At 42.8% G+C, this 12233-nt stretch overlaps 1 protein-coding gene across 1 annotated transcript in view; it reads left to right on the top strand.

Annotated features, from left to right (window-relative positions):
* The first annotated feature begins 3260 nt into the window (after positions 1-3260).
* The window catches only part of bahd1 (bromo adjacent homology domain containing 1), a 34014-nt gene continuing 25041 nt past the window's right edge, over positions 3261-12233 (top strand). The window contains exon 1 of the mRNA XM_084569138.1: positions 3261-3749. The gene's annotated coding sequence lies outside the window, so the exon portion shown is untranslated. The remainder of the gene's footprint in view (positions 3750-12233) is intronic.

A 12233-nucleotide genomic window follows, 5' to 3' on the forward strand; every position in this document is an offset into this window, starting at 1 on the left:
AGTTCCTCTGTATCCTGTGAACACAGAGCTCCTTGTAGTTCAGACAATGATTGAACTATACCAGTACATTTGAATAATACAGTCGTGTTTCAGGGAGGATTTTCCCCTTACAGGAAATAAGTCAAGTTCAAACATTATTATCTCTAACACTCTGGGTTTACTGGAGTGCAATGAAATTATAGTATGTCAATAAGAAATCTAATGGGAGCATATCCTCTTCAAAATCCAACCTTAAAAACTCATTTTAGTACCAGCTCACTCACCTATCGGAGTATTTCTTAATATATCTGAGTATAAACATTAACATTAAGAAGAAGAAGCCTTTAATCATTGCTAATGGGATCAGAGAGACCTTGTAAAATCATCATAAACTTCCTGAAGAGCTGCGCGGCGCTTCACTAATTTTCTTCCGGACCTTTTAACTTCATATCATGTTCTTCCTCAGCCAGAGGAATTTGCTAAGTTGGTACAGTCGCACGCCACTCCAGATTTCATCTTCAGCATGCTATCTTGTGATGCCAAGTGATCTCCATGACTACTGTGCAAACTCCACCATAATATGTAGCTGAAAGCTTCAGCTGGACCTCGAACGTTTATTCGTTCGGGAAGCGATGTTTGGGTTAAACAGCTGTGCAGGTGAGGTGGAGATACTGAGGACAGCGTGGGGCAGTCTGGTCAAAATCGGGAAGTTTGATGTTAAGTAACACGTTTGATGGTTCACAAATGCAATATCCCAATAACAAAGCTACAAACAGGTCATTTATTTCATTAGTTTCATTAGTTCACCTCTATTAAATATGCATCTCCTCTCTCGTTGGAGACTGACCTCAGGCAGAATACAGAATTTATTTGTACACCCCTGAATTCCTCCTGAATGACATTCCAATTAAAATCACTCTCACTATTTAAGTCCCCAAGAAACAGCCAGCAGAGTGCTATTCAGTCGCACGTACACCGATCTGCCGTAACATTATGACCTAATATTGCGTAGGTCTCCCTTGTGCCTCCAAAACTGTTCTGACTCGTCAGAGAATGGACATGGGCCTTCTGAGGGTGTCCTGTGGTGTCTGGTAACAGAATGTTATTAGTGGGGGCCTATGGGTTGAGGGGAGGGGCCTCTGTGGATCAGGCTTGTTCCAGTGCATCCCACAGATACTTGATCAGTTTGGGATCAATGGAATTTGGAGGCCAGGTCAACACCTTGTGCTGTTTTTCCCAGAACATTGTTTCTGAACAAAGTTTCCCAGCAGAACATTGCATCACAAGATGGTTATGGTCAACGTGATTTACTTCTCCTGTAAGTGGCCATAATGTTATGCCTGAGCAGTGTGTGTGTGTGTGTGTGTGTGTATATATATATATATCTATATATATATAGATATATATATATATATATAGCATTTAGCACAGGAAACTAAACTAAAGCCCTCATGAAATCAAATCGATCATCAATCAAATTCATATATATATATATATATATATATTTATACACACACATATATATGTGTGTATATATACACACCATATATAGTGCATGTTGAATTTGATTGATGATTGATTTGATTTCACGAGGGCTTTAGTTTCCCGTGCAAAAAGAGCAGCTGTCTCATTCATTCAAAAGCACAATGTCTAGCAAGATGGAGGATGGTAGTTGAGTTCAGAGCTAATCATGCATCTGTGGCCCACAGCAGTGAGTTTATATAGTTTAGTTTTCTTGTTTTTTTAAGCTCTCATATGAAAACATTATAACACCACATTTAGTCTACGTCTAAATGTTTGTACTGTAATCTTATAAATTAACTGTGCAGATTAACTATCACTTCGTATAGTAATACATGAAGCTGCTTCCTGACTGATTAGCCAGTCCATTCATGCCCAAAAAATCTAAAGTGTGTGACTATAATGCAAAACACTGCTTCTGGGATTCCAAGCTGTGAGTCCATGTAAAGTTGAAAAAGTCCACTTGACAATAAGGCATTCAGTTTGCACCTCTCCATTGAAGGGAGGAGCACTTCCTGCTTAATAGAGAGCTGTGCAGCTGAAAAGACAAAGCGTACAGCGCTGACAGAGTGAACACAGCAGCTTCCTTCACAAACAAGTCTGGAGTCGATGGAAGGGAGGCATGAACAAATGTCTGCTGGATACTCTGTGGCCCGCTTTCACAAACGCACAGAACAAGCTGAAGGTAAAGTTATGCTGCTCTGACGGAAGACAGCTCACAGGTTCTTTTTTCATTATAATGACTTGTAGGATATAGTAATGCTATAAATGAGCTTCGTCTTTAACAAGACATCTTTTATTAGTACATCTAATGGCTTCATGGAGACTTACCCAAACATTTTACAAACAAGTTAGTAAAAAAAAGAGGCGCTTGATTCAACAACTCATTTAACATCCCCAACAATAGACCTGATAAATTAATTAAAACCCCTTTACTAATTAACATTTGTAAATACAAAGTGAGACGCACATTGCATCCATTAATTTATGGCAGCATTATCACCAGATACAAAGGATGAGCGCGGGGGGAAAGGGTTTGCTCAGTGATTAAATACTCAGAGTCTACTGACTCAATATTTAGTTTCAACTTAAGATACAGTTTAAAGATTGTGTTATTAGGAGGTGTTACTGTGAGAAGGTGTTGCGTAGGTTTTCAGTAGGAGAGTGCTCGGAAACTAAATGTTAAATGCATCAGACATGTGTTATAACCTACCAACCTTTGAGATTAGTGTGGCTTTCAGTCATGTAACTTCTATTTATGTCGCAGTGGACTCTAGTTCACACACACACAGAGATACATCAATTAACTGGCAATCCACAATGTTGATTAGATTAAGATTCCCTCATGAAATGCAAATGCTTTTATTGTTTATTTGCTTGCATTTTTTATTTTTTATTTCAGTTTTGGGAACTTCATTTTTAGAGAAATCCAGGAAGAACAAGAAAATGCAATCATGACATCCCACGTTTGAGGAGCACTTCTCTGCAGAATGCCTTTAGGGTCGTGCAAAACCCACACACAAAATCATTACATGTCGAGATTCATTTACATTTTAAATTCGATTCCAAAACCTCACGCAAAGAGACAAAAACTCCTCTTCATGAGAGCTCGGGGAGGCACCGTGCAGTCACATGTCAGGGCTGGTCGTGATCCAGAGGTGACAAGCAACAGATCCCTTCATTCAGTCGGGAGCAGCAGAGCCCAGCTCCCCCTGTCACCGCTGCCAGGGTTAATTCAAGTGTCAAAAGAACAGAGCTTAAAGACATTAACTAGGTGAAAGCCATCTGTCAGCCACAGCGGGGCTGCTGGGGACGGGGGACATGTGGACCGCGCAAGTCCGTGGCCCTTTAAGAAACTCCATGTTTTCGCTATGATGCGTCAACACAAAAAGCGGATGATGCTGTTATGTAAAAACACGCCGAAGTGAGCCGTAGTTTGCAGGAGCACGGATGGGCTCTTAGCACGCCTCTCCTTCTTCTAATTCACCGTTGTAGTTTGAAGCGGACAGAGGGGCGATTTTTACGCGTAGCGCACGGAGCGGCGCAGTTTGGAGCGAAGAGAAAAAGAGAGGCTTCAGCCGATCAACTCAACATGAGTCGCCCTCCACACTGTTTTCCTCCTTCACTTGCGGGAAGCGTACACCTGACGCATCTCTCTCTCGCCCTGTGGAACTGATCTTCATCTCTTTTTTTTATTTTTAAACAAAAACCACCATCTCACCTTGGCTTATTTTCCGGTCTACGAAGCGGTAAGACGCAAATAAAAAGCTTTTAACTCTTATCGCCTCTCGGGCAAAACTGAAAGTGTCAGGCAGGACAGGATCGAGCGATGAGCCAGCTCGGGTTGGAATAATGTGTCAGCCGTAGACAGATAAACGGGTCTTTCTTTCCAGGAGGCGATCAGTAGAGCTCAGAGATAACTTTTGGAGAGCTCTGTCGTGTCTGCTGTCACTTGTGCAGGTGGTGGAGTCGGGTTTTGTTTGTGTTTTTTTTTTAATCGCCTGGACGGTGGGCAGAGCCTCCAGCTCGGCTGAGTCTCCAGCTCGTGATCGCAGAAAATGTCACACAGGCAGCTTCTGTTGGGAGTTTGAGGCTCGACCCGGCCGTGGAGTTTGCGTTTGTTTGTTGCTTTAGACTACTGCTTGATGGGGACCAAGGGGAAGCGAGGGCTGCACGACAAAAGATGGCGAGGAAACGCCGAGACTCGCTGAGATCCTGCTAGAAGTTTACAGTTTAAATTAAAGGCTGAGTCAAGAGAAAAGCAATGTGGGATGGTTTTTCCTTTTTTTTCTTTTTTAAAAAAGAGAAAAAATGTAAAAATCCACTAAGTCCAGTTCTCTGGTGTGAATATTTGCCGAGTTTTGTGCCAGTAAATTGAACATCTTTGCGTTTTTGGACAGTTTTAGTGCAGTTTTGGGTATAATAACGTAGTTTTTACATTTCTAAAGTTACATTTACATTAATAACTCAAACATATAAAAAAAATAGTTACTTAAAAGGCTTCTTCATGGGAACAGGCCATTTTTCTTATATAAAAAACATTATTTTGACTCTTGAAGTGAATTTTCCAGGTACTACTTCAGTATTATTTTGTGGTATTGGCAGTCCTACTAAGTAAGGATCAGAAAACTTCTTCTACTGCTGTCGGTTTGACACAAACAAGCAGTTTGAAGGCTTAAACTTGGCCTTTTTATGTTGTCTTTCTGACATTTTATAGCTTTAACCATCCTGTTCGACTCGTCTTCGAATGTTTTTATATCGCATAGTTTTATATGAATGCGGTCTACTGCCTTTGAATCGTGAAAAGAAGTGTACAGTATATAGTAATTAGTTGAAAAGAAGCTGGCTGGAAAGTGTGGAAGACAGGATTAGGGGATGCATTACATTTTAGGCTTTATAAATACTCAAACACACCCTGTCAGTTTTGACCCAGGAGGACAAAAGTTGCCGGGAATCTGTAAATGGAGGAGATAAAAGACCATAATGTGAGAAAAAGTGTCATCTCCTGCTGTAAAAGTCAGCTGGAAAGTACAGGCTTTGACGTGACACACAAGTCGCCTGGTGAGTTCCTCGGTATAATGGTGTTTGTAAAGCCTCTTGTGAACAGAGGAGCCCGACAATAGAGCTCCAGTTTTGGAGGTCGTGGTAGATTTGCGTCCAGTCGGTTCTCCACAGCCTACCTTGACAAGCCTGTCATAGCGGTGCGCCGACCACACGTGAGCTATAAAGCTGGATATCAATCGTGCATGTAATCCCATTATTTCTGAAGAACTGTTCTGTTGTGGCCACGCAGGGAGGAGAGGGAGGAACGCGCCGGCCAAACCCCGGATGTCTCAAAGGAGGCAAATGCTTCCAGCTCGGATACAAGATACTTGTGGTCAGAGGGACCGGCAGCAAGAACAGGATTGAATTTAATGGAATACGTGTTGAATGAGTTTAACTTAAAAGAGCAAAGCTTGTTGTTATCATTTTGCTAATCAAATAACAAAATACTTCAGTAGATCTGAAAGCGAAAACAGCCTTCCACCCACAGCTACAACGGAAAAGTACACTGACACGTCCCATTTTTCCAAAACATCATCAGAGCGTCGTCCCCCGCAGAGCGATGTTAAATATTATCTAACAGAAACTGACGTCTCGTTGCGGCTTTTTGTTTGTCTTTTAAACCAAATAGCTTTTTAGACAATTGTTTGATGATACTTCCTCCATTTTCTGTAGCTTCAGCTGCAAGGCAGGCCCGGTAATGACTTTGCACGGCCGTGTGGCTGCTGGTTCCCAGAAGTGGCTTGGAAGGCTTGTGTATTTTAAATACAGAGAATCTCAGAAATCCAGTCTGACTCTACATTAGTAAAAGTAGCACGCTGTAAGGTCGTAGTTGCCAATCAGATTTTAAAGTATAATCCAGGGCGATTACAACCTTGCCATGCTCTTTGTTCTTGTGAGTTCAGTGCTGCATGATCCAGATGAGAGAAGAGTTCGTTCATTATAATCATGTATTATTTCATTTCACCTCCACGCGCTCTTCTCACTCCGTAAAACCAGACAGTTTTATTAAAGTTTGTGAAACTAGATGTAGGCATAGCGAAGACCTTTCAAGATCAGGTTCTTCAGACCCTTTAAGATAGAGACGCTCCGAGCCGACATCAAAGAACTACAGCAATGAAGGCTGACTCGCGTCTCACGTCTCCTGTGTCCGGGTCAAAAAGTTTCACTTGAACACACAACAAAGATTGCAACAAATATCTGCTGATATGATGATGTAAAATGAAAGTTTTGTTTGCTTTCATCACTTCCATTTCTCATGTGCGCTGGTTTCCTAAGATGAACAGCCAGACCCGTACCTTCGCAGATTCAACATGCTGAATGAAGCTGGAAACAGGGGTCCAGCTAGTGGCCCACAGACCTTAAATCTCTACAACTAGCTGACGCTCAGTCAGTCGGGAGCTTTAACTCAGAGCCCAGAGAGTTTTGTCTCTTTACGTGCACGTGATCAACCTTAGCTGAGATCTGGAAATAAGGTGGAATTGTTAAAAAAAGAAAAAAAAAAGTAAACAAGGAAAGGAAGATGACTTGACCGTGATCATTTCTGCTGGTCGCAGTTGTCCCTTTGCCTCCGCAAGTGTTGGGTCACAAAGCCTGAGCGAACCGATGAAAAAAAAAAATATGCTGAGACACGTTTCGCTGTCATTTCTGGTCACGCTGCGTCTGTCCTCTCCTCTGCTGTCTGTGTCAAAGTGTCAGTGTGGGGGCGGGTCTCGGGCAGCTCCAGCTCACACACATACTGTACACTTGCACAGTGACAGAGTGGAAGTTTTGCTTTAGGTTAATGGGTGTTTTTCCTGTCAACTGCATAATTCCCTCCCGAAGGTCTGAGTGAATTTGGAGGGTTTCCCTCCACTGCTACGTTGTGGGAACATTGTGGTTTTAACCCGAATGAGCCGGTAATTGCTGCTCTTATTTCTTATCAAGGTCTTAACCACTGAAAAGCTGGAGTGGCAGTATATTACTTGTTAAAGAGTGTCTGCCAAATTCTCTGTATATATTTCAGTTGAGTTTTTGTTAACAGCAGCTGACAGTCCATTCATTTAGAATATTTGAGTGCCTTTTCCACCTTTCAGTTCCAATATAAGAATATTATTAAGAATTAAAAGTTCTTTAAAATGCACTATTATGCTCTGAAATCATCAAAGTAGTGGAGTAAAGGCCCTCAAAAATGTGATGTTTTTTATTGCAGCTCATTCATTCATTCATTCATTCATCTTCTGTAACCGCTTGTCCTGTGAAGGGTCGCAGGGTGGGGGCTGGAGCCTATCCCAGCTGTCATCGGGGGAGAGGCGGGGTACACCCTGGACAGGTCGCCAGACTATAGCAGGGCTAACACAGAGAGACAGACAACCATTATTGCAGTTATTCCTTGGAAAATATATGGTGCAGAAAAGTAGTTAATGATTGGTATCTTTCTGTTTTTTACCTTCACATATACAGCAGCCCTTCATGTAATCAAGTTCACCTATTCTTAATAATCAATTAATAGTATTTGACTTTGCAAGTTTAACCAGATTTCAGTTGACAACAGGAAGAAGCCATGAGTATCTTTAAGGGCGATCGCACAGAACTTTGTGCTTTAGTGTTTTACAATGCTAATGAGTTTTGTTCCGTTCTTAATCCTGTTCAGATGCATGAATATTTCTCTGGCCTGATTGAGCCTTGCGTCTCAGGATTAGCAAAGCTGTGCAGCCTCTAGTCCTCTAAAAGCCATTAGCCGGGCCCTCTCGCTTCCTCTCTCTCCTTCTCTCTTTCCCTGACTCACCCTGGCACGGTGCCAAGACACAGCTGTGAAAATTACAGGTCTGTTTCATGGAAACATAGAAGAAGAGGAGGCAGGGCCGGCGTGGAAGGAAGGAGAAGGAGAGCAGAGACCCATAGACTGGCGTCAGCTGTCCGCTGGTCCACAGCTGCAGTGGATGTGGAGCTTTCAGAGCCGGGGTCTCACTCACTTCTCACACACACTGGGATTGTTTACTTGGGGTGGGGGAGTGTGTGTGTGTATGTGTTTTGGGGGGGGCGCATTAAACCCTGCTTGGCTGCGGCCAAACAGAACAGAAGCTCTCACTGTGACTGACAAACGTCAGGCTCCTTCAGTGAAAAGCACATGGCACCGAGCGTCCTTCAGTTTGGCAGATGCTAAAAGCATGACTGAGGGGCTGGCAGGTGGGCAGGCGGGCAGGCGGCCGCCCCTCCTCGCTCGTTCCTCAGCTGGGCTGGAAATCCAGCGACAGGCCTCCTCTATCAGAGAGTCATTGTTCATGATGTTGATGACAATCTCTCACTGTCTCCATTCACCGTGCTATCTCAATCCATCACTCTCTTGTCTTTTGCCTCCCCCCCTTCGTCGCTGTCTCTCCCGCGTTCTCTTAATTTTTCTTCCCCCTCGTTTTTTTTTTCTCCGCCTGCTCTCTCAAAAAGTCTGTGTCAAACGTTTGTATCACTGAGAAGCTGTCAAGCGAAAGAAAAAAGAAAGGAAAAGAAATGAATGTGGAACAGAAAAAAAAGCTCTTCTGATTTCTCCTGAGTTTGACTTTTCTCCCGCTCGACGAGATGTGAGGTGTGAGATTCCCTCTCCACTTGCCCTCTCCTCTCTGGTGCTTTGCTTCGATCTCTCCGAATTCAGCCTTCATCACTATCTCTCTATCTTTTTCTCCTCTTTGCTCGTCAGGCTGTCTGGCGTCTTGCCCCGTGTCTTTGAAGGGGAACAGTAGGAGCAGATAATTACACTTCCTGTCCTGTTTCTGCTCTGTAGTGCTGATCTCATCTGTAGGCTACATGCCGAATTACAGCCCGCTACCTGTTCTTATGCTCTTTAGCTTAATTTGCTTTTGTGCTGTTTAAGAAAAATTCTCTTTTGAAGTTGTGAAGTTGTGATCGTATGTGCAATTAAGCTGATTTCCTATAATTATGGTCTACAGTTTTGCAACACCAGTCACTATTGCCTGTCTCCTCATTATGTCCTATCATGGTCACCGTGTAGCTTATGATCTGTTTCCGAATTCCAGATTATTTGCTGCACATTTGTGTGGTCAGATTTAGCCTTACATTGTAACCCGTATAAACAAACTATCTTGCATGAATAAGCTGTTTTCACGTAAACAAACCAGCCATGTGCCACATTTTTTGCTATACCAGCCATGCACGACATAAATACATGTCTCTCTCTCTCTCTTTCTCACGCACTCTTTAGAAAACCCTTGTTAAACTCAAGGTCCAGTCAAACAGGTTGGTGAAGTGATTTGAAGGGCTAAGGCCTCCTAAATGACCTCATCGGATTACGTGTGCACTGGATGATTCATCCCGCTGAAAACATATTTATCTTTAATGACATGAAGATGGCCGAACGCTACACTTCCTCTCCTACTGTATTCTGAAATAGATTTGTCCCTCCGCTCACACGCACCTCTTTCGACAGATGTAGTTAAATAGACCATTTGCACACGTGGGTTTGGTCCTTTTTTTTTCTTTATTTGAGTAGTTCACACGTATTTCTTAAAAGAGGCTTCTTCCTCCCCGCAGCCACTGTTTCTTTTTAAACGAAAAAAAAGTCCAGTAGCGTGGGGCTCCGCAGATTACACAATGTCAGTGTTTACAACTTCGACGGAGGATGAATGTGTCCTTCTGTTCAGGAAAAAGAGATAAAAATACACCATGAGAGCGAACTGTAGGGACAGCAATCAGATAAACTTCTCTCTCTCCTACAAGTTTCAACGAATAGCTTGTAACGTTAAGTCACGTTGCTCCCTGGCCCGGCTGGGTAGTGCATCTCCGCGTCTTGCTCGCGACCACATCCAGAGGCGTGTCCCGCGACTGTCTCCACGACAACTTATTGTGTTTGGCACCGACGAGGAACTGTGGTTTTAATCTGCAGCTCTGAAAAGATAGCCACTTTGCATGGCAGTATTAAAGTCCAGGCAATCTATGGGCTGGTGCACATCGTTTTCAGATGGCGCTTATCTAGTCTCTCGGTCTAGGTTTTAGTAACAACCGGGGCTTTCCATCGTGGATGAACGTGACACGGAAAGCAGTGAACTGACCTTAATTTAAAATGTTGATTATCCGGGCATGCTGGGCAATACAGATGTATACCTCTCAGTACATAATAATCATGAAGTATTCAGCCACGCTGTCGTATAAATAGTATTTTCTATTTGAAAGTTGGTTTAAGTGGGTCTGATACAGCTAAAATTAACTATATGGTGGTTATCTATAATTTACAGGTGGTGTGCAATTTCTTATCTACATTTAATGTGTGCTAGAGTTGCTTATTTATTTGAATACTATTCACTTATGTAAGTCTATAGAAAATACAAATATGATTTGTTTATATCTTATAATAAGTTACTTATTCTTAGAGCAGCAGATGGAACAGACTGTTTCAAAGGAAGGAGGATTGTGTGGGAGCACTTGGGTGCTAGTTGTGTGCTTTAATTTTGTTTAGGAGTGGCCAAAACAACTGAAGTGCTGCCAAAATGACTGGTGACCCCTAAAGCCATGCTGACCAATCAGAAGCCTGAAATGAGCTATTATCGGTTCCGTCAGGCTAGCAACAATGGCGGGAATGTTGGAATATGTAGGTGTGACCTCCCACTCTCCCACAAGCCTGCAATCCTCAACAGTAGAGGAGGAGTGACTGTCCATTTACAGTATTTGAACCATGTAAAAAGCCCTGTTAGCCTGGTTAGCACCTGCCCTGTTTTGACCACATCTGCCATTGCACAAAATTGCCTCATGTAAACAAATGAGATAGTGTTGCACGCTCTGACATCATCAGACAAACAGTACAAACAGAATACCTCTCCGGTGGACGGAGTTCCTGAAAGGTGCCTAATCTGTGGCTTAAGTTTGCTTTTGCACTTGGACAAAAGGCCAAAACCCATTAAAAAAAAATATGCTATGCTAAAACAAACAACTACACAGTCACATCATCCACAATGGGTTGCATCTCCTGAACTCACGAGCTCAAAGATCGTTGGCAGATTGAAAAGCTGAGCGTTATGAATGACACACCCAAGAAAACCATGGCCCAGGTTGCTGCCTTGGTCATGTCTGAGCAGGTGATTCAAGCTGTGAATGCATCACTGGCATGTCATCACTTTTTAAGCAGATAAAATGAACGTAGAGAACTGTTCTTTATTACCCAGGCAGCACTTATGAGTTTGGCCATTTAACCAGTTTAAGTCCAAAGTTCAGTTCAATCTCTCCACTCTGTTTTCGTTTCTACCAGCTCCTGAGGCCAGTGTCTGAATCTTTAATTTTCTAAACGCTTCACTATGTTCACCATCTGGACTCCAACAATGTGTCGTCTGCTTTAAAGCGTGTGTTTGCTATTGGTTTCCGTAAACCCGAGGGGATGCTGCAGGTTCAGGTGATGTATCTCTGTAGGTTCATCACTTGGAACGACCCCTTTGATATTGTGTGACGAGTAGAAAATATCGCTTCATGGGTAATGTGCGCAGAAAGATGGGATTTCAGCTAGAGTGCCAAAAGGTTATGTTTATGGGGGCAACTGTATGTGAAAGATAATATGTGCCATATTTGCTGAGCAGAGACATTTGTGTCGTTGGTAGCTAAAGGCCAAAATGTAGTGCAACTGTAGCACGTGCATAGGAGCCACTCAGCCAACTCTGTACAGCAGCATCTAGCCATCATTTGTATATAAAAAGTCAGAGGGCATATATTAGATATATGTTGCCAACTTCCTGAAGTTCGAGGGTGGCTGATCTCTAGCATAATCGGTGCGCTGGCTTTTCAGGCAGCCAGCAAGCGGAGAAAGAGATCAATAAAGTATTACAGTGTTGTTTCACTCTCTCCAAAGCCAACCTTCACAAGGGAAAAAAAAAATCATCCTCATCAGTAAATATCTCTTGAGGTGAGAGTTTCTGGGGCAAGATCTTATCGAGCACGCGGCCGAATGTAGATAGTTTGGAGATACGGTCTCTGAGAGGAAAAAGGTCAGGAACACAACATAACGACCCAAGTCGCAAGAAATACTACATGACATTGTGGTAGGTGTACATCTACTGACACAAAGGTCAGTCTCTATCTTGAAAACCTTTAATTCCATTGAACACCTTGAGCTCTGACAAGGAATTTGTGTTTCACTTGGCCTCATTATGGGTAATCGCTTATCTGCCTGTGATTTATTTAGAAAAGACACAAACTGTTCTGATTACAGATTTATT

The sequence above is a fragment of the Chelon labrosus genome, assembly GCF_963514085.1.
Source record: "Chelon labrosus genome assembly, chromosome: 20".
Classification (NCBI taxonomy): Eukaryota; Metazoa; Chordata; class Actinopteri; order Mugiliformes; family Mugilidae; genus Chelon; species Chelon labrosus.